At 44.7% G+C, this 25,482-nt stretch overlaps 1 protein-coding gene across 1 annotated transcript in view; it reads right to left on the bottom strand.

The window, feature by feature from the left end:
* Positions 1-13,725, bottom strand: part of SERPINE2 (serpin family E member 2) — a 70,293-nt gene extending 56,568 nt beyond the window's left edge. Inside the window, exon 1 of the mRNA XM_025278349.3 lies at positions 13,555-13,725. The gene's annotated coding sequence lies outside the window, so the exon portion shown is untranslated. The remainder of the gene's footprint in view (positions 1-13,554) is intronic.
* Between the last annotated feature and the right edge of the window lie 11,757 nt (positions 13,726-25,482).

The following is a 25,482-nucleotide window of genomic DNA, read 5'->3' on the forward strand; positions in this document are numbered from 1 at the left end:
TGGGTTGCCATTTCCTTCTCCAATGCATGAAAGTGAAAAGTGAAATTGAAGTTGCTCAGTCGTGTCCGACCCTCAGCGACCCCATGGACTGCAGCCTTCCAGGCTCCTCTGTCCATGGGATTTTCCAGGCAAGAGTACTGGAGTGGGGTGCCATTGCCTTCTCCAACAGAACATCCTAGGGCTGGTCAAGTGACCTAATTCGTAATACTTCCTATTTCCCTGTCTGTAAAACAGGAACAGTTCAATCTCTCTCTGCAATGAAGCTGCATCCTTTATCATCTCCATTCTTTAGCTTTGGAAATGGTGCTCAGGACTAATGGTGGGTGCAAGGGTGGAGGACGCGGAGAGTATTTTGCAGACATAAAACTACTAAGCTTAGAACAAGACACCTAAGTCCAGGTTCATTGGACTTCCCAAGTCACCCTCCATCCAGCCATGGTCTGTGGGTTCGACCACCATTGTTTAGCCTTAGTTGTTCCCTGAAAACACTGTTTCAGAATCAAAAATCTCTACTGAGACACCCAGACCTGGAGTGAACATCCCATGGGCAGGAGTCTCAGAAGGGTGCTTCACACACTTGAATCTCAGTGTTCTCACCTATGAAGTACGACTAATTTCCACCTTACTTAATTTCCGTCTGTTTAGATTCAACAAGATCATGTATAAAAGGTGTCTCACAGCACTTGACACCCTGATGACCCAGTGATCTTTCACTTCATTCCCCATTTCAAGCATCTTCTGGGCTCCTCTGTGTCAAGTACTGTGGAAGGAGACCAGAGAAATAAAAGAGACTACAAAATCCTGAAGATTTCCTAGTGGGGCAGAGAAGACACACTCAAATAACTAGAACACATGACAGAGGGTATGAGAAAAGCACACTTTTACCAATGTATATATAAAAAATATACTTATCTTTCTTAAAGAAATTTTAGACTAATAAGTGATATACGTGCATGAAACAACTCTGTTTTCAGTAACTGCTGAATTAATTCACATTAGTATGACTAGCACTGGTCATGATTAATGACCTAGCTGCACAAGAAGAGGTTCACTATGAACAGTTCAGCATCTCTGGCCAATCTTCTGAGTTGCTATTTTAATTAACACGTCTTTAAGAAACAAACACAGGTTTGGCAAGACATGATATGAGTCTATCACTAAAGTAACTTCAAAGAGAAAATTCACACTTTTAGAAAGAAAACTCTATAATTAAGTCATCACCCAGAATCTCCTTAGCATTTCCCAACTCATTGTCCGAGCAACAATTCAGGTTCGGGCATACACTGGGTGCTATAAAAAGTCCCACGTGGATATTTGCCAGTAAAATTCTTAAATCATACTAATGGCAGTAGAAAATACATTTCCTATCTAGGAATGTTGGCAATGGTTAATCCAACATTCACAGAACTCTTTTGTATACTGAAGGAATCAAATCATAATTAGATGACCATGGGTTTTAAATATGTTCAACACGTGCTTAAAATGGCTATTTCTGGATATATGGACATCACTGGATACAAAAGAATGACCTTTTCACAGTCGGACAAACAAGAACAAAAGGAGAAGACTTTGGATGCTGCATCTGCAGAAACCTAAATATTAAAGCTTACTTTTACCTAAGATTACTTTTCTTATTGTGTAATTTATTCATTCTTCATAACTACAATAAGAAAAAAAATAGCACCCAGTCTGACAAGGCCAGCCTGCAATGCACCCCTAGAAAGACCTAATGGTAACACTGCTGCTTACATTTCCTCAAAGGTGGACTAAAAGGGAGTTGATTTCATGCACCAGCTATCCTTTGCTCTGTGGCCAATACCGGAGGAGCTGGAAGCCTGTGGAAAAGACAGATGACCAGCTGATCACTGGGAACACTGCTCAGGAGAGTTTTACAGAAAAGGGGTCTGGAAACTAAGCATGCAAACATAGACAGCAAGTCACTCATTCATGAGGTCAAAGGCACAATGAAAACGCAGGTCCCAGAGGAGTGAAATGTTCACATGGGCTACTGTGACAAAGAGAACCCCACCTCCATCTCGTGTCATGAAAGTCAACTCCATTAGAGACTGTGCTCAGTACCTAAAGCATACTCTCCACTGCATCCTCACAACACTTAAGATGTGATTACCTTCACGCCCAGTTCACAGATGAAGAAACTGAGGCTTGGCTACAGCCTCCTGACCTCCAGCTAGTATCCGATATAATCTAGATACAGATGAAAGCCCATTCATCTCTACATCCTCCATACTCTTAATTACTACACTATACAAAGGAGGAGGAGGAGGAGGATGGGGAGAATGTATACCACAAGATATGACAAACTCTGAAATAAAGTTAAATAGAAAGAAAACCATAAAACAAGTTAAATCTCAATGTTTTAACCTAAGTCTCTAAACAGTTGTGGAGTAGACCTCCTTTAAAAATGTCACCTTTGTTCTTTAGTTTAGTTTTATCCAGCTTAAACATATGTTATTCCCTTGGACTCTGGGTATATGCACTCTACCTTTTCAATCCAAAGGTCAGTATTAATTTTAGAGTGTGAGTCCCAGGAAATAAAACAAGTATATAAGAAACAACTGGGCCCAGGGGCCCAAAGGTGTGAAAACATAACTTCAAAAGTAACACAAAAGTATTAGCCTCTTTCCGTCTCTGTTTTGGTTGTCTTATTAAAGGACATCATACAGCAAGGAAAGAAGATAGTCTCTTGAAAGGAGGCCCGCAGTTTGACATGGGTTTCTTTTTGAGTGGTTATAAATATTAATGAGTCATAAATCTTTGGCGGTTCATAGTATGAGCTCAGAGCTCACACGTTTACAGACCTGGGTTCAGCCTCTGGCATTGACACATACAGGCTGTATGAGTAACCACGGATACCTGGGCTGCTCTACACTCTTCTGCACAACTGTCTGAATGGCAATGATGTTCGTATCTGTCCTACAAGGAGCTATGAGGCTGGAGGAGATGACGCTAAGCCTCTGTCAACGGCATACAAATACTAACCAGCACCCCTCTCTCAATACTCCTTCCTCCTCTGACTGTGGAGAAGGCAATGGCAACCCACTCCAGTGCTCTTGCCTGGAAACTCCCATGGATGGAGGAGCCTGGTAGGCTGCAGTCCATGGGGTGGTGAAGAGTCAGACACGACTGAGCGACTTCACTTTCACTTTTCACTTTCCTGCATTGGAGAAGGAAATGGCAACCCACTCCAGCGTTCTTGCCTGGAGAATCCCAGGGACGGAGGAGCCTGGTGGGCTGCCGTCTGTGGGGTCACACAGAGTTGGACACGACTGAAGTGACGCAGCAGCAGCAGCAGCAGCAGAAGTGACTTAGCAGCCTCTGACTGCAAGCTTTGAACATGTGACTCAGAACCTGGCCAATCACAGTCACTTATTCCCCTGACCACAGCCATTGATCCAGGGAAAGGCACATGACCCAACCTGAGCCAATCAGAGTGCCTCCCTGGGATTTTTTTTTCTGACCTGAACAGCCAGGAAGCTCATCTTTCCTCTTTGATCTTGAGGCTATAGGGAGGTCAGCCTGAAGGTGCCTGCAGTCATTCATGTTCAGAGACAAGACAGGGTGGGAGAGAAAAGAGGCTCAAGGACGTGAGTCTCTAGTTCCGGTCACCTCCAGGGCCAAAGCACCCTTGCCCTGGCTTGGGGTCAGCAACGTAAACCAGTAGCTCCTCCCAGGCTCTCTGTCTTTTTGAGTCAGTTATTTTGATTACACTTGATTATACTTCTGCACTTGTAACCCAAAGATCAGACAGTAAAGCGCATATAATCTAATCAGTGACCAAATCCTCAATAAAAATAATTTTCTCCTAAGTGGATTTATTGGTTATAAAAGGCAAACACTGCCATTATTTATACTCGTTTTCTCAAAAGAAAGAAACATCTATTTTCATTTTCAGTCACCTTGTTCATTTTCAGTGGGGTTCGTATTCGGCGTTCAACTTTCTCACCTGCCCACATTCACTTTCAAGATTTGGCCCATAAAAACTGGGGCCAAAAACAGTTATTTTTTTTCAATAGCTGTATTCAGTTCAGTTCAGTTCAGTCACTCAGTCGTGTCCGACTCTTTGCGATCCCATGAATCGCAGCACGCCGGGCCTCCCTGTCCACCAACTCCCGGAGTTCACTCAGACTCACGTCCATCGAGTCAGTGATGCCATCCAGCCATCTCATCCTCTGTCGTCCCTTTCTCCTCCTGCCCCCAATCCCTCCCAGCATCAGAGTCTTTTCCAATGAGTCAACTCTTCGCATGAGGTGGCCAAAGTACTGGAGTTTCAGCTTTAGCATCATTACTTCCAAAGAAATCCCAGGGCTGATCTCCTTCAGAATGGACTGGTTGGATCGCCTTGCAGTCCAAGGGACTCTCAAGAGTCTTCTCCAACACCACAGTTCAAAAGCATCAATTCTTCGGCGCTCAGCTTTCTTCACAGTCCAACTCTCATATCCATACATGACCACTGGAAAAACCATAGCCTTGACTAGACAGATCTTTGTTGGCAAAGTAATGTCTTTGCTTTTCAATATGCTATCTAGGTTGGTCATAACTTTTCTTCCAAGGAGTAAGCGTCTTTTAATTTCATGGCTGCAGTCACCATGTGCAGTGATTTTGGAGCCCCAAAAAATAAAGTCTGACACTGTTTCCACTGTTTCCCCATCTATTTCCCAGTTGACACTAAATGCAGAGGGTATGCGGGGGGTGGGCACTGGGCGGGGAGGAAGGACTGATGCTATTTTTATCTTGCTCACTGAAATTCCCTAGGTTACTGGACTTCTCACTGCTGTAAGGTGGGGGAGGGCATTACAAAAACAAAACAAAGTATATTCACCAAGGTTTACAATCACTGTAAGAAATCCTTTCTGCTTTTTCATAGGATTTAATTGTTTTATATTAAAATGTCTGCATATTATCATTCTCCCAAGAATGAACTGATAAAAATAAAAAGGCACAGTGGGCTCCAATTTTCCAATTATCTTCTGAGGCAAAGGGCAAAGTCAGAGGTCAGACTGAGGCAGGAGCATGGGGTGTTCCTGGTCTCATCTTGAATTAGGGCATCCACCCCAACCTTTGAAGGAATTCAGGGAGGAAATGGGGATGAAATGTTTGTCAAAATGCATGAATGGAATTACAATAGAAGACTGCTGAGGCTCAGTGGCCATCCCCATGCACAAAAAAGAGGCCCAGAAGGAACGCCAACTTCTCTGGACTGGGCTGACATCCAGACCTGGAAATCTAACAGCAGAATAAAGGGAGAATCATTTACTGTGTAAATTGACTTGGCCTGTTGGGTGAAAGGTAGCATTTCTCAAAAGAGAAATAAAATTGTCCTAGTCTTTCAGTGTTCTTAGATAAATTGTGAACTTAGAGATAAGAAATAACCTAAAGATGTAGTTTATTGCATTTGACTCCATTCCATACCTAAGGGTATTTTTTTAAACACAGTATTGATTTTTAGATTAGACATGCAATCTACTCATGAGGAAAGATGGTTCTGCAAAGAGAAGGCAGACACATTTATGAATGGAGACAGAGGTTTACAAAGAAGATCCCAATATACGGGACTCAATGTATCACACATTTTTATAAATGCCTCCAAGTAGGAATACAAACCAAATACATCTTCCTGTTGGGCCCCAGTGCTATTCCTGAGCCCTAAAGAGCCAAACTGAATGATTTATTTGGTTCAAAAGAAAAAATGAAAGAGAAGAATTAATTTCATGTAGATAAACATAAAACTGCATTTAAGAAAAAATTTCATCTAGGCCTGATATTTATGAGAAAGCTGGATCAGAAAGGAAAATAAGCCAAGAAGTTAAACTGTTTTGTTTTTTTTTTTAAATAAGACATGTTTGAGATCACTATTTCAACATACCTATTGTATAGGTAAGGAAATTAAGATCCAAATGATCAACTATATAAATCCTTTATGGCACAGGGCAGACCCTCTCCCAACCCAGGCCTCCTTCCACTAAACTTAGCTTAAGACATTAGCCCAAAAACTGCCCTGGCAAAAACTGAAGAAAAAAAAAAAAAAAAACATAACAACAACAAAAAAATGGGTCACAAAGAAGGCATGCTATAACCATCATTGAAAAGGTTAGTGGAATAAGCTAGAACACATTCTACCTTGTGGGCTTCTCTGCTGGCTCAGTGGTCAAAAATCCACCTGCTAATGCAGAAGACATGGGTTCAATCCCTGGTCTGGGAAGACCCCTGGAGAAGCAAATGGCAACTCACTCTAATATTCTTGCCTGGAGAAAACCATGGACAGAAGAGCCTGGTGGGCTATGGTCCATGGGATCGCAAAGAGTCAGACACGACTCACAAACTGAACAACAATTCTACCTTCTACAAATTGTGAAATATGAAGAATAGCCAGTGGACTTCAAGGAAGACAGAACGAAGCCAAAAAGGGTTCAAATGGGGATAACTGAAGTGAACACAGCCACAGAAGCCCTTCTGTGTTAGACTTCCACTTTTTTCTCAGTAATGTTCTGTCTTAGAAGACATGGTTGATCAAATATTCTTTTTATGTTAGGATACAGATTGATTAAGTGCAGAAGTACCAGCACCAGGGGTAGAGGTCTAGAGGCAAAGCTCCCCTTTAAGCCAAGCACTATTTCATAAAATATGCAGCAAACTTATGAAAGATATGAAAATGGTTTAGTTCAACATCCATTAAATGCCTTTGGGTCATGCACCATTGCTGGTATAAATGTAACCAGAACTCAGGCACAACTTCATACCACTTGGGAATCTGGCGGATAGAGCATGTTGCTATGACACAGGAACCACCATCAGAAAGGTATCCACTGGGTAGTGTATATGTGTGTGTAAACACACCACATGTGCATCAGGGAGGACTGGCGGATACTACCAGTCTTCAGGAAAGATTTTTTGGAACAGGGGACACTAGCCATGAGTCCTGAAAAAGTGGAAGTTGGCCAGACAACGAATGCAGAAGATGGAGAAAGAGAATTCCAGGCAGAGGTTCAGTAGGAGCCAAAGTAAGGAGGCAAGGACACCATCATGGTGTGAGAAGTCTGCAGGGAATTCAGTTTTGCAAGAAAATAAAGTTGTGGTGTTAGAGAAGACTCTTGAGAGTCCCTTGGAGAGCAAGGAGATCAAACCAGTCAATCCTGAAGGACATCAACTCTGAATATTCATTGCAAGGACTGATACTGAAGCTGAAGCTCCAATACTTTGGCCACCTGATGCCAAGAGCCGACTCTCTAGAAAAGACCTGGATGCTGGAAAGGATTGAAGGCAGGAGGAGAAGGGAGTGACAAAGGATGAGATGGTTGAATGGCATCACCAACTCAATGGACACGAGTTTGAGGAAGCTCTGGGAGATAGTGAAGGTCAGGAAAGCCTGGTGTGCTGTAGTCCACAGGGTCACAAAGAGTTGGACACAACTTAGCGACTGAACAACAACAAAGCAGGGAGGTGGGAAGCTTGGCCTTTGTAAGGTCATTACTAATGGCCAGCAGCCTGGGGAGGTACTGGAGAGAAGGGCACTGTGGAAAGTTCCCTGGCTGAGTGCTGAGGACTTCTGGGATAGGACTGCCCAAAGGGAGCTAAGCGATCTTGGGAACACAGTGCATGACTCTGGGCACCACGTGAAATGAGCTCTGCCGTGTTCCAAGGGCTGAGGTCTAATGGCTTTGGGACGTGGAATTCAGCCTGCCCTGTCTCCTCCAGTGGTAATGGGGCAGGAGGAGTGTGGTGAGGTCTATGGACATGGTTTATAAACAGCAGAGACTGCATCTCAGCACAGGTGAGACAACACCAGAATTATGTATCAGCAACCCTCCTTGAAGAGGCTCAAAAGTATTTTGAGAAACTCTGATACAGCACCTTTAAACGTGAACAGAAAGATCACCTCTTCAATCTGAGATACCTACCTTGTGACACAACACAGCTACTCTTTCAGAATAGGGCTTTGTCCCCAAGAGGGAGGCACTGAGTTTTCTCGGGAGGGACACAAACGGATTCTGATTTGAGGGGCCCACAGTAAGTAGGCCCAGCAGCAATGTGGACGATGGTTTGAAAGGGGTACAAAACTAGCGTGAAAGACCAGGCAGGAGATGGTGCAGTCAGTCACTCAGGACTGCCTGTGGTCATTCCCCAGCCTGTCGTTGCCAGCTCAGAAGACCATGGGCACTGGGAAGCTGCTGTAAGGGGGGACCAGGGGGTCCAGGGGGAGTGGAAAGCAAGCAGTCTCCAGCCTACCCGGGCCCTGGGAGCTCCATGCCAGCCACGTGCTGCTACATGGCAATGAAGGCCTCCTGTTCCAGGGCCCCTGGTTTTTAAGAGTAGCTGTAAATCCAAGTGATAACTTAACCTTTCTAAAGATTAAGTCAATTTCTGTAGACTTGTGTTCAGGCCAATGACACGTCTGCCAGCTAGAAGTGGCACACTGGCCGTCACTGTGCCACTTCTGGACTGCAAAGCGGAACAGGGCCACGGTGACTGGAGCAGAAGTTTAATGGATTTCACAGCACCAGCACTAGGACAGGACTTGGTGACTGGATGTTGGGGGCTGGTGGTTGCTGGAGGAGTCTGGTGACCCTGGGAGGTCCCTGCTTTAGCACCCTGGTGAATGGTGGCGCCATCATGTAAAACAGGACAGGTTTTCACTAAGGATGAAACAGGTGTGGGGTGGATGATTAAAAACTAAAATTGCTTTTGGACTTATTGTGGGTTTTCTACCTCAAGAGCATGGCTCAGCCCACTAGACTGTAGGGAACTAGCTGGAGATACAATCTGGGACTTTGAACTAGTGAAAGTGGAAGCCATGGGAAAATGGTAACTCTAACACTCCTCGTAGAGCTCAATATGGATGAGAACTGAGCCCCAGGAAACACCAGGAGGTAGTGGAGTTGCCAGGGAGGCAGAAGGCAAACCAGGAGGAGATGGCAACTAGGGAAGAAGAAAAGTATCCATGAGAAAAAGAGGAAAGATCCATACCCAGTCCTGCAGAAAGGTCTACAGGACATCCTGAGATCCTTCAGGGATTGTGGTGTCTAGATAGGGAAAAAATGGAAATAGTGACAGACTTTATTTGCTTGGGCTCCAAAAATCACTGCAGATGGTGACTGCAGCCATGAAATTAAAAGACGTTTGCTCCTTGGAAGAAAAGCTATGACAAACCAAGACAGCATATTGAAAAGCAGAGACATCACTTTGCCAACAAGGGTCCATATAGTCTAAGCTATGATTTTTCCAGTACTCATGTATGGTTGGACCATAAAGTAGGCTGAGTGCCAAAGAATTGATGAGTTTGAGCTGTGGTGTTGGAGAAGACTCTTAAGAGTCCCTTGCACATCAAGGAGATCAAACCAATCAATCCTAAAGGAAATCAACCCTGAATATTCACTGAAAGGACTGATGCTGAAGTTTAACTTCCAATACTTTGGCCACTTGATGTGGAAGAGCTGACTCAGTGGAAAAGCCCTGATGCTGGGAAAGATTGAGGGCAGGAGGAGAAGAGGGTGACAAAGGATGAGATGGTTGGATGGCATCCTCAACTCAATGGACATGAGTTTGAGCAAACTCTGGGAGATGGTGAAGGACAGGGAAACCTGGCGTGCTGCAGTCCATGGGGTCGCAAAGAGTCGGACACAACTGAGCGACTGAACAACAACTCCTACTGTGGGGAGACTGGCCAGGTTGCAGAGAGTTGAGAAGAAAGGGGAGCCTGAGGAAGGGTTAACTCACTTAAGAAGACTTGGATACACAGGTGGTCACTGTAGCTGAGTTGGGGATGCAGGGACAAGGAGGTTATGGTGTTTTAAAAATACTGATAACATGTACACCCGTGGCTGATTCATGTCAATGTATGGCAAAAACCACCACTACATTGTAAAGTAATTACCCTCCAATTAAAATAAATAAATATATTTTTTAAAAAAAGAGTTCATGGGGAGACATGGAGCATTGTCATATGTGTGTCTGTCTCTCTGATCTTCTCTAAGTCCCTGACCATCCCCCGATTTTTCTTCTATTATTCTGCCTTATTGCAACTCTATCAGAGCATAGTTATGTTTGCTTTGTGTCTGCCTGCTTCCACAAGAAAGACTGTTCCAGGAGAGTAGGGACCTGCTGTTTACCATATATCAGGGCCTAACAAAGTGCCTGGACACAACAGCTGCTTAAGATTTCCTGGATGTGGGTAACTGTGGAAAACTCTGCGGGAAGGAAATGGGGTAGGACATGGAGAGATATCAATACAGTGATTCCTGTTTTCCTGGCAGAAGGGGTCATTCAGTTCAGTCACTCAGTCGCGTCTGACTCTTTGCAACCCCATGAATCGCAGTATGCCAGGCCTCCCTGTCCATCACCAACTCCCGGAGTTCACTCAAACTCACGTCCATCGAGTTAGTGATGCCATCCAGCCATCTCATCCTCTGTCGTCCCCTTCTCCTCCTGCCCCCAATCCCTCCCAGCATCAGAGTCTTTTCCAATGAGTCAACTCTTCGCATGAGGTGGCCAAAGTATTGGAGTTTCAGCTTCAGCATCAGTCCTTCCAATGAACACCCAGGACCGATCTTCTTTAGGATGGACTGGTTGGATCTCCTTGCAGTCCAAGGGACTCTCAAGAGTTTTCTCTAACACCACAGTTCCAAAGCATCAATTCTTTGGCACTCAGCTTTCTTCACAGTCCAACTCTCACATCCATACATGACCACTGGAAAAACCATAGACTTGACTAGACAGACCTTTGTTGGCAAAGTAATATCTCTGCTTCTTAATATGCTATCTATGTTGGTCATAACTTTCCTTCTAAGGAGTAAGCGTCTTTTAATTTCATGGCTGCAATCACCATCTGCAGTGATTTTGGAGCCCCAAAAAATAAAGTCTGACACTGTTTCCACTGTTTCCTCATCTATTTCCCATGAAGTGATGGGACCAGATGCCATGATCTTCGTTTTCTGAATGTTGAGCTTTAAGCCAACTTTTTCACTCTCCTCTTTCAGTTCATCAAGAGCCTTTTTAGTTCCTCTTCTTTCGGCCATAAGTCATCTGCATATCTGAGGTTATTGATATTTCTCCCGGCAATCTTGATTCCAGCTTGTGCTTCCTCCAGCCCAGTGTTTCTCATGATGTAATCTGCATAGAAGTTAAATAAGCAGGGTGACAATATACAGCCTTGACGTACTCCTTTTCCTATTTGGAACCAGCCTGTTGTTCCATGTCCAGTTCTAACTGTTGCTTCCTGATCTGCATATAGATTTCTCAAGAGGCAGGTCAGGTAGTCCAGTATTTCCATCTCCTGAAGAATTTTCCACACAGTCAAAGGCTTTGGCATAGTCAATAAAGCAGAAATGATGTTTTTCTGGAACTCTCTTGCTTTTTCCATGATCCAGTGGATGTTGGCAATTTGATCTCTGGTTCCTCTGCCTTTTCTAAAACCAGCTTGAACATCTGGAAGTTCATGGTTCACGTACTGCTGATGCCTGGCTTGGAGAATTTTGAGCATGACTTTACTAGTATGTGAGATGAGTGCAATTGTGTGGTAGTTTGAGCATTCTTTGGCATTGCCTTTCTTTAGGATTGGAATGAAAACTGACCTTTTCCAGTCCTGTGGCCACTGCTGAGTTTTCCAAATTTGCTGGCATATTGAGTGCAGCACTTTCACAGCATCCTCTTTCAGGATTTGAATGGGTCATGAGTCACCTGCCAAAGTGGAAGGTGGGTAGGGAAGAGATCTCCTATGGTCAAGAAGAGTTGTGATGGGAGGACCAGTCTGCAACCCGGAAGGAAGGAGCTTGCAGTGCAGAGACACTGAGATGCTGATTTCAGAAGCTGAGCAACTCTGGGTGAGGGCAAGACCCGGATGTACAGGACCCAGTAGTGAGAGTGGGTGGAGGTCCCTGGAATTGAGATGGTCAAAGAAGCAGGCATGGGAGCATCTTCCACATGAACTGTGGGACTAGCGGAGGAGAGAAAGCCCACGGGTCAACTGTCCATGCTGTGGGAGAGGTTGGCAGAGGACAGCCACAGAGACGGGTAGCTAGGACCTGACTAGGTCCCCACCTCATTTCCAACTCTGCCACCTCAAACAATCTCTGACTAGTATCTAGTTACTGACGTGTGGAACTGAAAATTACTGTCCTTTACAGACTGACTCATTTCTGTCCTTTTAAAATTACACTAATAAGTAAAGTTCATGGGGGATGAAATTTTCTGCATAGATTCATTTTTTAAAGAATTAAAAAAAAGATGACACCTTGCTGACCTTCAGTAATTGCCCTACACTGTACAATATTTTTGAACCTCATTTCAAGAAAGAATCAAAACTCAGAGTTGAAAGAAACCTTACATGATTTCAGCTAAAACCTTCATTTGCATGCCTGAAGAAAATTTTCACTGAAATACTGCAAACAGCACATAATTACTGATTTAGATATGCAGACAGCATGGAAGGTATCTTCAATTTCTGAAGTGTACTTTAGATATACAAATTAGCAACGCTTACATTTTTCCCAGTTATCAGTGTTCAACTTTTGATATAAAATCTCCAAAGTATAAAATTATCACGTAGATTGCTCCTGAATAGTTCAGAGGAGTAAACTGCTTCCTGGCTTGAAAGAGGAAGTCAAATCTTCAAACACCTTTTTATGTTGATGCTAAATATAAGAATATAAATATAAAAACGCTCCCTGAGAAGTAGTCAAAGCAAGCCACAGCAGCATTAGAGATTTCTCAAGAGAGACACAGGCGAAGATTATTTTTCGTTCATTAAAACAGTAAAACCTTTGAGAGCATCTTCCATGACACCTGAAGGTGGAGTGCTGGCTTATGTAATAGAAGCCTTCCCTCCGCACTCAGTTTGTAGGCAAATTAAACACCCAGTTCCGCCAGAATTTCTGAGTACTTTCACCTTACCTGTAGGCACTAATCAGTATTGCAAGTCCCATTGCGACAGGCAATTAAAAAAAAAAAAAGAAAGAAAGAAAGAAAGATCTGCTCCACAGGGTTAAATCGGAGGCAGGAAACCAATTTAAAGGTTCTCCCCCAAACCACCGGTTACCCCTACCCTGCTCAGGCAGCGGTAACAAGTAGGAGTCCGTAGGAGTCCTCCCTAACAGAAGGTGCACCAGTAAAGTACGGGGTAGGGGACGCCCGCGAGTACCTGGGTACCCCAAGTTCAGGGTCAGGGGCGCCCGCTAGGACGGACCGGCAGCAGCCACGGCGGCTCCAGAACTCCCGGTCGCGGGCACACCTGGACGCCACCGCACGCGCGGCCCCTCGGCTACCAGCCCTGGTCCCACCCCGGCTCCCCGCGGGGCCGGGCCCGCACGCCGCCGTGGCCGAGGCAGCCCGGTCGGGCGAGACTGAGAAAGTTCCTCCGCCCGACGCCGGCGCCCTCGGGCCCCGCTCGCCCCGCAGCCTCCCGGCCGGGCGCAAGGTCGCAGCGCGGAGCCTGCGGCGCGCTGAGCCCCGGGACCGTCCCCGGCGTGGCGGGCAGCCCCGGCCGCTCCCCTCCCGCCCCTCGGGCGCCCGGGATCGGCCGCGGGCGCGCAGCCCCGTACTCACCGCCCCTCGATCGGGATCCCCAGGTGGCTGCCGCGGGGCGCGGCGCGGCCCGAGCCGGAGCCGGGTATTGGCGGGGCGGGGGAAGTCTGAGGAGGAAGAGCGGCGAGGAGAGAGGCGGCGGCGCCTGCACAAGCCGCGCAACCCGGCAGCCTTACAGCGCGAAGCGCCGGCCACGGCGGCGGGGGCTTTATCGGCGGCCCGCGCGGCCCCCGCCCCTTCCTGCCGCCCCCGCCCCCGGCCCGCCCCGCCCCGCCTTCCCGCCGCCTTCTTTGTGTGCCGGCGGCTGCCGCGTCCCCGCGCCCGCACTCCGGGGCGCCCCCGCTCCCGCCGCCGCCCCGCCGAGGCCCCCCCCCCCCCGCGGGTCCCCGTCCCGGGGCTGCGCCCGGAAAGCGCCGGGAGACACGCCGACCCCGAGGTGCGGCGCCAGCCCGGGCCGTGCTGCACGTGGGTCGCCGGGCTCGGCGGGGTGTGTGGGAGGTGGGGAGGGACCCGAGGACTCGCGGTGCGTCCCTGGGACGCCGGCCGAGTCGTCTGGGCTTGTTCCCCTACCCCCCATCCCCCAGCCCGCCCCAGGAGAGACGGGTTGGGACGCCCGGGAGACTGCCTACCGTTCCGGGTGATGGGGTGAACGGTGCCAGGTCGCGGCTGGGGACGGACAGATCGCCGGGTGCCCCAGAGCCGACTTCTCCCGGCCTCGGGGACAGAGGAGCGGCCGCTGGTCGCCCTAGGCAATAGGCAGACGAGGGAATCCAGAAAACTGAATTCCTGCTTGTGGTGACAGCGTAAGGTACCCGCAAAGCCTGGGGCATTTGGCCCTTCCCAACCGGTTACTGCCGCCGATGGGACCTTGTGCGCTGCAGAGAGGCACAGACCCCAGAGGCTGGCGACAAATCACTGTCCCGCTTCCATCTGTGTTACCCAGATCTCCCGTATTCAGCCCTCCTTTGCGTCAACTTAGGTTCGTGGGTACCCAACTTTAATGACATATAATTTATGTCACCCTTAAACAGTGCGGAATCCTCATCACCAGGCCTACGGCCCCAACTGTGAAAAAAAAAAAAAAATGTAAATCTGAAACACATCCTTGAACTAAGTTTGCACGTACTGATGAGAGCATCTTGGACTCTTAGAAGGGTTTTCACAGCCTCTCATATAGGGAAACTATCTATGGGAGGTTTGGTCCTAAAACAAAAAGGAAACAGTCCACAAAGAGAAAATGCCTTTCACTGCTTTGCTTTCATGTCTAGTATTTATATTCAGTTATATGCATGATACAGATCCTTTTTCCTTGTTGTTCCCTCTGCCAGAAATGCTTTTTTTTTCTCCCTACGATCTTCCTCATGACTACTTCCTTTTACCTCGGGTCACAACTCAAATGTCACCATCTCTAGAAAACCTTTCCTGGTCACTTGAGCTAAAGCCACTTCTTCCTTTCTCCAACCCATTACATTCTTCATAACTCTCATCATGATTTTTTTTTCCACCTGTTTCTTGGCTAGTTTTTTCCCCATCCTTCTTCATTAGAATATATACTCCCAGAAAGCAGGGAAGAGAAACCAGTTGAATATGATTTCTAACTCACCTAGTTCTTAGTGCCTGAAGCCAGTACTCCATCAAAGTAGTTGCTCAATCAAGATTTGTTGACTAATGGGTGGACAAGTGCCAAGTGACTATTAGCAAGGTTAGGTATTGCTCCAGGGACAGGGTTATCGCTTGGTCTCATCTGGCAGGGTGAGCTGGAGCTGGGAACAATGAGATGGAGGTGGAAGAGGCTAGAGGAGAAAGCCCAGAGATGGAGAAACTGGGATTTATGTGTTTGAGAAACTGGGATTAATGTCTTCCAGATAGGAATCATCCAGGGGACTAGAGGAGAAACAAATGAGAACCAAGATGTAGGTGAAGCCAGCTTATGAAAGCCTGCATGATCCCCCCCATCCATTTCTATCTCTATCACTTTTGAAAACATTTTATCTATTTTTGGCTGCACTGGGTCTTTGTTGCTGTGCGTGGGCTTTCTCCACTTGTGGCGAGTGGGGGCCACTCTCTAGGTTCAATGCACTGGCTTCTCATTGCGGTGGCTTCTCTTGTTGTAGAGCACAGGCTCGAGGGCTCGCGAGCTTCAGTAGTTGCAGCATGTGGGCTCAGTATCTGTGGCACACTGGCTTAGTTGCTCCTGTGGCATGTGGAATCTTCCTGGACCAGGGATCGAACCCATGTCCCCTGCATTGGCAGGTGGATTCTTATCTGCTTACTCCATCACGTTTTTTAAACTGAACACTTTTATTGAGATAATTGGGTAGCATTTTGTGAAACTACTGTATAATATCATAATCAGGATATTAGCATGGCTAGATTGATTCATGTCTCAAACACTTTGGTAATTACTTTCAATTTCAAATTTTTTGGTAAAATTACTCTGATTTTTGAAAGAATATTATTTTAGAGGGTGTCAGTCTCTTGTTTTAATGGAATCAACTTTTTTTTTTTAAGGTGAAAAATGTTTTATTTTCCCAATTAGAACATAGTGAGGGTTCAGATTCTTCATCTATAAAAGACAGTCCGAAATCTTTGGAACTTGTCTCTGACCATTCACTTCCTCGCTCTACCCAGGACTGTCGAAGGAATGTTTTGAGCAATACTGTACATGACTTGTCAATTCTGAAATCAGACAGGATGCAGTGTTAACTAATATGCTGAACTACGCCTAGCCACTAATGGGCCTTTCTCTCTCCTTGGATATTGGATGAGACTGCCAATGAGTGCCTCCCAGAGGGAAGTGATTCAAGACAAAGACCCATTCTGCTAGTGCGATATGCTGGGAATATCAACTATGCTTGCTACAGAATGTGCATGGAGGCTGCTGGCCGGTCTCCCCAATGCCAGCAAGAGGACATAGGTGCAATCTCCCAAGCTTTCCATGTCACTCAAGTGACCAGGCACATTGATACCCATCATTACGGGCTGCCCGAAAGAAGCTGTGTTGTTCCTACCTCACTTGGTGCCCATGAGCAGCAGTTCCTCTGGTGTTTGACCCTCACTGAAATGGATTTTTCACTGGTGTGTATTTTCAATCAGCATTTCCCTCCTGTCTCTACCTCTGTTTTGTTTGAAAAATCCAAATCGTTTAACGCGCCTATCCACTTCTTTTTTTACGACTTCACATTCATAGCAGGATTTCATTTTGTCCTTCAATTGTGTGGCTTGCCTTAATCCTCTGATAGAGCTTCAAATTGTTTATTCCTTAAAAAAAAAATTTTTTTTTCAAGTGACCTGGAGTTTAGCCAGCTCCAGCCAGTCTCTGAGTTTGGCTTTGTGTCCATAAGCTGCAGTTGGGAGAAATGCAAGAAAATGCCCAAACAGAATAAAACAAATGATCTATTTAGTCTCGTTTCCTCTCTTGGAAGAGGTCCAGCTTTGAGTGCTTTGGAAGAAGATGAAAATCCACCCCCCAGCCCCACCCCCACCGTTCCCTCAAACACCCAAACAGTATGACCTTGTATTTAAATAAAAACTACCCTTAGCTCCCAATGGGTGATGGTGTTTTGTCTGGAAGAACTACTGATGTTTCTATAATAAGATAATAATGGTTGCTCCTCTCCTATCTAACCACTATTTAAAATATATTTCATCGCAACTCGACTTGTTACACAACTTCACAGATGCAAATGCTGTTTCATAAGATGGTTTTAACCAGAGGCAAGGAGATTGGTTACAATAGTTCACTTAGACAATTAGTTTCTGGGGCTGTTGCATTGGTCTGATTTCTTTTTTTTTTAGCTTATAATAGGCAATTGTCTTTTTATTTCCCTTTCAAGTTGGCTTTCAAATAAATCCAGTTTCCTCTTGCTGTAACTTCTGAAACAATTCACGCTTTCCCATTGTCATCAATACTTTTTCCCCAAGAGCTTCAGAGAAAAGATATCGCTAGGTGCTGTGTTGAGGATGACTTGCTACTTATATTTGACCAAAGAAAATGGAAAGCCCTGGTGCTGAGGGTCATTGTGATGCTCACCCATTAAAACAAGAGCCTAACTCTTCTTCCTTTTATCACTGAACAGGGATGCCACGTCTCTTCTTTTATACTCTCTCTGCCCTCTCTTCATATCTGCGTTACTGTGTCTCCCTCACCACCCTTCTCTCTCAAAAGTAACCAGTAACTTCCAATGCCAACCCCAGTGGTTTTCCGTCATTCATTATCACCCTTGTTCTCTTAGCACCATTGAACTCTGGTGTTTTGTCCATTTTTGAAATTCCTTTGCCTTTTCTCTATCCTCCAGTTCCTCAGCCAGCCTTTATCTTTGGCTCATTAAATCTTCCTCCTTCCACATGTGGGTGCCATATACTCATCTGCCCTCAGCTGTCTCCTCTCCTTGAAATATTCTGTCAGTGGCAGGACCATTGATTGGTTTGTGGCCACCCCCATCTATTTCCTGTCTTTTGATTGCCAAATCTGGTTGCCTTTGGAGAATTACCTCTCCTGCTTTATGCATCACCTTGTTGGCAATGGATGACATGGTGTCTTTAACTTCTTCTAGCCAAGGGATGGACATATGACCAAACTCACTGGATCCCTTCCCAGGACCCTGAATACTGAAAGGAGTGGGGAAAGTAGTTGGAACTGACTCATCCTAGCTTTCTAAGATTGTTTATGAGTTCTTCCCATCTGGATCTCCAGAACCACCTTGGTCCCTGACTCTTCTGATTAGAAGTCCTCACTGGACTCTTCTTTAGTTAGATTTGGTTTCTGTTGCTTGTAACCAAGGACTCTTAACAGAGACATTCTAGATGCGTGTAACTTTGCTTAGTTCTGGATGATTTCCAAGCTTGTATCTACAGATGGCCTTGACCCCTGTCCAAGTTCCTACTCCCATTATCTCCAAATACCTGGAAGATACTTCTAATTCATATCCCACCATCGCCTCCCACCTAACATGTCTAAAGCCAATTTATTATCTCCCTGCCAAAGCATCTCTTCCTCCTGAACTCCATAAGGTAGTAGTCTACAACCTTTTGGGCAACAGGGAACAGTTTCATGGAATACCATTTTTTTTCCCATGGATAGGGGATAAGAGGGCTGGTTTCAGAATGATTCGAATACATTACATTTATTGTGAACTTTATTTCTATTATTATTACGTCAATTCTGCCTAAGATCATCAGGCATTGGATCTAAGAGGTCGGGGACCCCTGCCACAAGAGTTTTAAAGGGATGACTACCATCTCAGTCATAGAAATGAGAAGATGGAAATGAATTCTGACAACACCTCTTTCCTTTATTTATCCTATATCCAGCCATTTCCTGGATGGGATTAATAGCGTTTTCCTGAGTCTCTCATCACTCCAGCACTCTTGCCTGGAAAATCCCATGGATGGAGGAGCCTGGTAGGCTGCAGTCCATGGGGTCATGAAGAGTCGGACATGACTGAGCAATTTCCCTTTCACTTTTCACTTTCATGCATTGGAGAAGGAAATGGCAGCCCACTCCGGTGTTCTTGCCTGGAGAATCCAGGGACGGGGGAGCCTGGTGGGCTGCCGTCTATGGGGTCACACAGAGTCGCACACAACTGAAGGGACTTAGCAGCAGCAGCAGCAGCAGCAGATGTCTCTCATATTTATCCCTTGCCCATTTTTTTTTTTTTCAAATTAGTTCAGACTCTTTTCATGTCATACCTGGACCACTCCAATGTATCCTAAACTTTCTGCTTCCAGATTCTATCCACCTCTGCCTGCTTAATTTTTCTAAAGCACTGCTTCAATTATGCCACTTCATTGCTTAAAATGGTTTCATGCTTATCACTAAGGTCCAAATTCTTTGCCTTAGGCCATCTTTTGTAGAGGTTGGTGTCATAGGTTCTGGAGTTAGAGTGCCTGAGTTCAAATACCAGTCTCATCAAAACATTTTTTTTTTTTCAAGTAACTTAACCTCTGAGCCTTAAGTAATAGTATAACCTACACCAGAGTTATGTGAGAACCAGCTGGTCCATGAAAAGGGTTTAGCTGAGTGTAGATAATAAGTGCTCAGTAAGAAATTATTACATTGAAACCTCACCACACTCTAACTCGAACCTACCTTGCTAACCTTATCCTCTTATTTTCTCTAATATGTTCATAAAGTCCTTACCAATGAGAATTGCTCATCTAAATTTATATTATAGTTTTCTACTATTGTACCCTTGTTTGAACCATTCTATCTACCCCAAATACCTTTTCTTTCCACCTGTATCAATTTCTAGCCTTGTATTATGTACTATCCTAATCTTAATGGCTTAAAGTAGCTATTTTGTTAGTTCACAGTTTTATGGGTTGGCTGGGCAGACTTCAGCTAGGATGGTTCATCTCTGACTCACCCAGTGTTGTCAGACATGCGCAGCTGCAAGATTTAAGATGGTGCCACTCACATATATGGACCCTAAACAGGCTTGGCTGGAACTCCATCTTCTCTCTCCTCCACTTTGTTCATCTTTATGGGCGTTTCGCCTCCTTTCATATTTCAAACTAAGAGGCTTCTTTCTACATTGATTTTCCAGCAATATGCAGACTTCTTTACATGATAGCACAAGACTCTGAGAGGGTGAAACCAGAACTTGCAAGACCTCTTAAGGACCAGCCTTGGATTTAGTACAGTGTCACTTCTGTTGCAAGGCTTCCCTGGTATCTCAGCTGATAAAGAATCTGCCTGCAATGCAGGAGACCCCAGTTCGATTCCTGGGTTGGGAAGATCCTCTGGAGAAGTGATAGGCTACCCACTCAAGTATTCTGACCTGGAGAATTCCATGGACTGTATAGTCCATGGGGTCGCAAAGAGTTGGACATGACTGAGCGACTTTCACATACATACACCTCTGTTGCATTCAGTCACTTCTGTGACATTTAGAGTAGAACTATCTCAAAGAAGGAGGAGTAGTAGACTCTGCTTCTTGATGAGAGAGACAATAGTCTCCGAGAGCTGCCAGAATAATATATCACAGACTTAAACAACAGACATTTATTCTCACACAGAGATCTTAGAAATGCCAAGATCAAGGTACTCTTAGGGTTGGTTTCTGGTGAGACCTATCTTCCTGTCTTGCACATGGCAGCCTTCTCACTGTGTCCTCCTGTAGTCTTTTTGTGTGTGTGAAGAGAGAGAGAGATCTTTGTTGTTGTTTCCTTTTATAAGGACACCAGTCATATTGGAGAAGAGCCTCACACTTGTTTCCTCACAGATATGCAGAAAATAGCACTCTAATGGCAGAAAGCAAAGAGGCACTAAAGAGCCTCTTGATGAAGGTGAAAGAGGATAGTGAAAAGTCTGCCTTAAAACTCACCGGTCCCATCACTTCATGGCAAATAGATGGGAAAAAAATGAAAACAGTGGCAGATTTTCTTTTTATTGGGCTCCAAAATCACTGCAGTAGTGACTGCAGCCATGAAATTAAAAGATGCTTGCTCCTTGGAAGAAAAGCTATGATAAATCTAGATAGCGTATTAAAAAGCAGAGACATCACTTTGTTGACAAAGGTCTGCATAGTCAAAGCTATGGTTTTTCCAGTAGTAATGTACAGATGTCAGAGTTGGACCATAAAGAATGCTGAGCAGTGAAGAATTGATTCTTTCCAACTGTGGTGCTGGAGAAGACTCTGAGAGTCCCTTGGACAGCAAGGAGATCAAACCAGTTAATCCTAAAGGAAATCAACCCTGAATATTCATTGGGAGGACTGATGCTGAAGTTCCAATACTTTAGCCATCTGATGCAAAGAGCCAATTCATTGGAAAAAACCCTGATGCTGGGAAAGATTGAGGGCAGGAAGAGAAAGGGATGACATAGAATGAAATAGTTGGATGGTATCACTGACTCAATGGACATGAATTTGAGAAAACTCCAGGAGACGGTGAAGGACAGGGAGGCCTGGTATGCTGCAGGCAGTAGGGTTGCAAAGAGTCAGATGTGACTTAGCAACTGAAAAACAATCCTAATTACTTCCCTGAAAGGCTTATCTTCAAATTAGCCCCACACTGGTTGGGGCTTCAACATATGAATTTTGGAGAGATACAACTTAGCATAAAACAAGAGAAGTGGAAAAATCACTTTGCAAAGGACCCACAGGATGGGAGGGATCAATTTTGGACTTAATTCACCATCTTTCTCTGCCACTGAATTAATAATTTTCATGCTTCACAATTTCCCCTTCTCAGCCTAGCTGGTGTTGAGATCTCCTCACTCAGCACTCTTGCAGTTCTAAGTACGGGTTGTTTATGTCTCATGACCACATCCTGTCTTGGTTATAAGCTTTTGGTTTAGGCTCTAACTTCAAGGAAATCACAATTTTTTTCATATCTTTAAGTTTTCATTTCTGTGTTCTCTTCTAGCTCCCTATACCATTGCATGGGGGTAGAACTAGAAGACCAGACACTGGGAACCAGAAGGCCTAGGTTACTGTCCCATTCTGCCTCCTCTTAATTGTGTTTGTGAGCAAGTAATTTGATTTCTCTAAGCCTCAGTTTGAAGGAAGAATAGCAATGCCTCTTTAGGTTTGTCATGAGAGGGAATATGATATTTAGCAGTAAGCATTTTTTGAAATCCAAAGAACTTCACAGACATTATTACTTGTATTACTCTGGTTGGGCTGCCATAACAAAATACATAGACTGAGTGGCTTAAGGAACAGAAATTTATTTTCTCTCAGTTCTGGAGGCTGGAATTCCAAGATCAGGGTGCCAGCATGGTCAGTTTCTGATGAGACACTCCCCCTTTGGTTCTGGGTGACTTCTTTCCAATGTGTGCTCACATGATCTCTTCTTCGTGCCTATGAATGAGAGAGAGAAAAAGAGAACTCTGAAGTCCCTCTTATAAGGAAACTAAGCCTATTGGATCAGGGCCCCACCTTCATGACCTCATTTAATCTTAGTTTCTTCCATAAAGACCCTGTTTCTAAATTCTGTCACACTGCAGAATAGGGCTACAACAGATAAATTTGGGGGGGACAAGCATTCATTCATAACATTACTGTTGTTTGGGGCATCTCAGGTGGCACTTAGAAGTAAAGAACCCACCTGCCAATGCAGGAGACATGAGAGATGTGAGTTCGATCTCTGGGTCAGGAAGATCCCCTGGAGGAGGAAATGGCAACCCACTCCAGTATCCTTGCCTGGGAAATCCCATGACCAGAGGAGCCTGGTGGGCTATAGTCCAAAGGGTTGCAAAGAGTCAGCCATGACTGAAGCAACTTAGCATGCACGCACTGTTGTTTTTTCTGGGAGAACACAAACATTCAGCCCACAACATTATTATTGTTAATTCTGAAACACACAATTAATTGTTTTTGGTTTTTTAAAATATGTATTTATTTGGCTGCTCCAGGTTTTAATTGCAGCATGTGAAATCTAGTTCCCTGATCAGGGATCAAACCTGGACACCTTGCTCTGGGAGAACAAAGGCTACTGGGCCACTGAGGAAGTCACGCATTTGATCTTCACTGTCTTGGTTCTTTGTTGATTCTGCTCTATACCAACTCCTCTGGTGTGCCTTCCATAGTGCCTGGCACATCATAGAAATCAATAGATAATAGCATTTATTATTGTTTTTCCAGTCCCTATGGACAGATGTTTGGGAAGGGGAAGGTGAAGGCAAGTGTTCTGAGATTTCCAGTTCTAAACAGAAGGAATGTCTTTTTCTAGGTTCCCAACTTCACCAGGTTAGAAAGCTGTCTTCAAGTGTTCAGGAAGACCCCTGAATTATCAAAGGTGACTTAGATTGCAGAGAGAATAACCAGGGTTTAAAATCTCAAGAATGGCTTCTGAGTGAAAAAGAAATGTTAAAAAAAAAAATCACAGTTTGCTTAATAATCTCTGTAGCCAGTCACAGGGCAGGAGCTGAAATGCACTGCCTCTTGCCTCCCTGTAGGGCAGTTCCTGCTGTCCCAAGCTTCCAGCATCTCTGTTGTGGAGAAGGTCCCTGTGTTCTACCCTCTTCAGCTTCCCCCTTATCAGCTCTCCTTACACACCATTTTAGATTTAATGAGGATAATCATGTCCCATCCTTATGAGACCTTGAGAAAAGACTGGTTCTTATTAAAGAAAAAGTCAGTTATTAAATCATACCAGACATAGAGATCCATTGTCATTTTTAAAGTAATAATTCCATAAGGGACCACTAAAGAAGCCTCTGTAGTCTTTCCAAACTATGCTTTGTGCATTTCTACCAAAATCACTGCAGGTGGTGATTGCAGCCATGGAATTAAAAGACACTTACTCCTTGGAAGGAAAGTTATGACCAACCTAGATAGCATCTTAAGAAGCAGAGATATTACTTTGCCAACAAAGGTCTGTCTAGTCAAGTCTATGGTTTTTCCAGTGGTCATGTATGGATATGAGAGTTGTACTGGGAAGAAAACTGAGCGCCGAAGAATTGATGCTTTTGAACTGTGGTGTTGGAGAAGACTCTTGAGAGTCCCTTGGACTGCAAGGAGATCCAACCAGTCGATCTTAAAGGAGATCAGTCCTGGGCATTCTTTGGAAGGACTGATGCTAAAGCTGAAACTCCAGTACTTTGGCTACCTCATGCGAAGAGTTGACTCATTGGAAAAGACTCTGATGCTGGGAGGGATTGAGGGCAGGAGGAGAAGGGGACGACAGAGGATGAGATGGCTGGATGGCATCACTGACTCGATGGACGTGAGTCTGAGTGAACTCCAGGAGTTGGTGATGGACAGGGAGGCCTGGCGTGCTGCAATTCATGGGGTCGCAAAGAGTCGGACACGACTGAGCGACTGAACTGAACTGAACTGACCCTGAAGGATCTAGGAACCAATGACTGAACCTTTAAGTGTGATCTTTGACTAACTGTATCTATTAACACATGCTGTTGATGTGTTAATGCTGTGTCATCTTAGCATTGAACATTTCTTCAAAGACTTCTGGAGTGAAGAAGGAACCTTACTGATCAACAGGCCAGCATTTCTTAAAAGTATAATCCAAAGATGGCTGCAAGATCATCTTTGAAATTCTTATTAAAGTTGCACCTGGGAATCCATCTCAAGATCTATTCATTCAGCAGCCATCTCAATATGATTTTTTTTAACAAGCCTATCATATACATCATTTATACACATACATCTAAACACTGATGTAGTCCAAGCCTTTACTTCTTTAAAAAAAATTTTAATTGAAGTATAGTTAATTTACCATGTTGTGTTAGTTTCAGATGTACAGTACAATGATTCAGTTATACATGTTTATATCTATTCTTTTTCAGATTCTTTTCCCTTATAGGTTATTACAAAATATTAAGTAGAGTTCCCTGTGCCATACAGTAGATTCTTGTTTACATATATGTGTGTGTGTGTTTGTATGTGTGTGTGTGTCTGTGTCAGTTCCAAACTTCTAACTCCCCTCACCCCTTTATCCTTTGGTAACCGTAAGTTTGTTTTCTGTGTCTGTGGGTTTGTTTTACCAAAGGTTTTACTTTAGTTTTAGGTTTGAAGGATTTGTTAACAAAATAAACTACTCTTTACTCACAAATAAACAATTTCAATTTTTTATAGATTATTTGACTTAATCTCAATATACAGTCATTAAAAGAGAAATAGAAACAACAGAGAGAAGTAACAACATCACTCAGTTCAGTCAGTCCAGTCGCTCAGTTGTGTCCAACTCTTTGCGACCCCGTGAATTGCAGCACGCCAGGCCTCCCTGTTCATCACCAACTCCCAGAGATCACTCAAACTCATGTCCATTGAGTCGGTGATGCCATCCAACCATCTCATCCTTCGTCGTCCCCTTCTCCTGCCCCCAATCCCTCTCAGCATCAGAGTCTTTTCCAATGAGTCAACTCTTCGCATGAGGTGGCCAAAGTATTGGAGTTTCAGCTTTAGCATCAGTCCTTCCAAAGAACACCCAGGACTGATCTCCTTTAGAATGGACTGGTTGGATCTCCTTGCAGACCAAGGG

This window comes from Bubalus bubalis, chromosome 2 (assembly GCF_019923935.1).
Source record: "Bubalus bubalis isolate 160015118507 breed Murrah chromosome 2, NDDB_SH_1, whole genome shotgun sequence".
NCBI classification, from domain to species: Eukaryota; Metazoa; Chordata; class Mammalia; order Artiodactyla; family Bovidae; genus Bubalus; species Bubalus bubalis.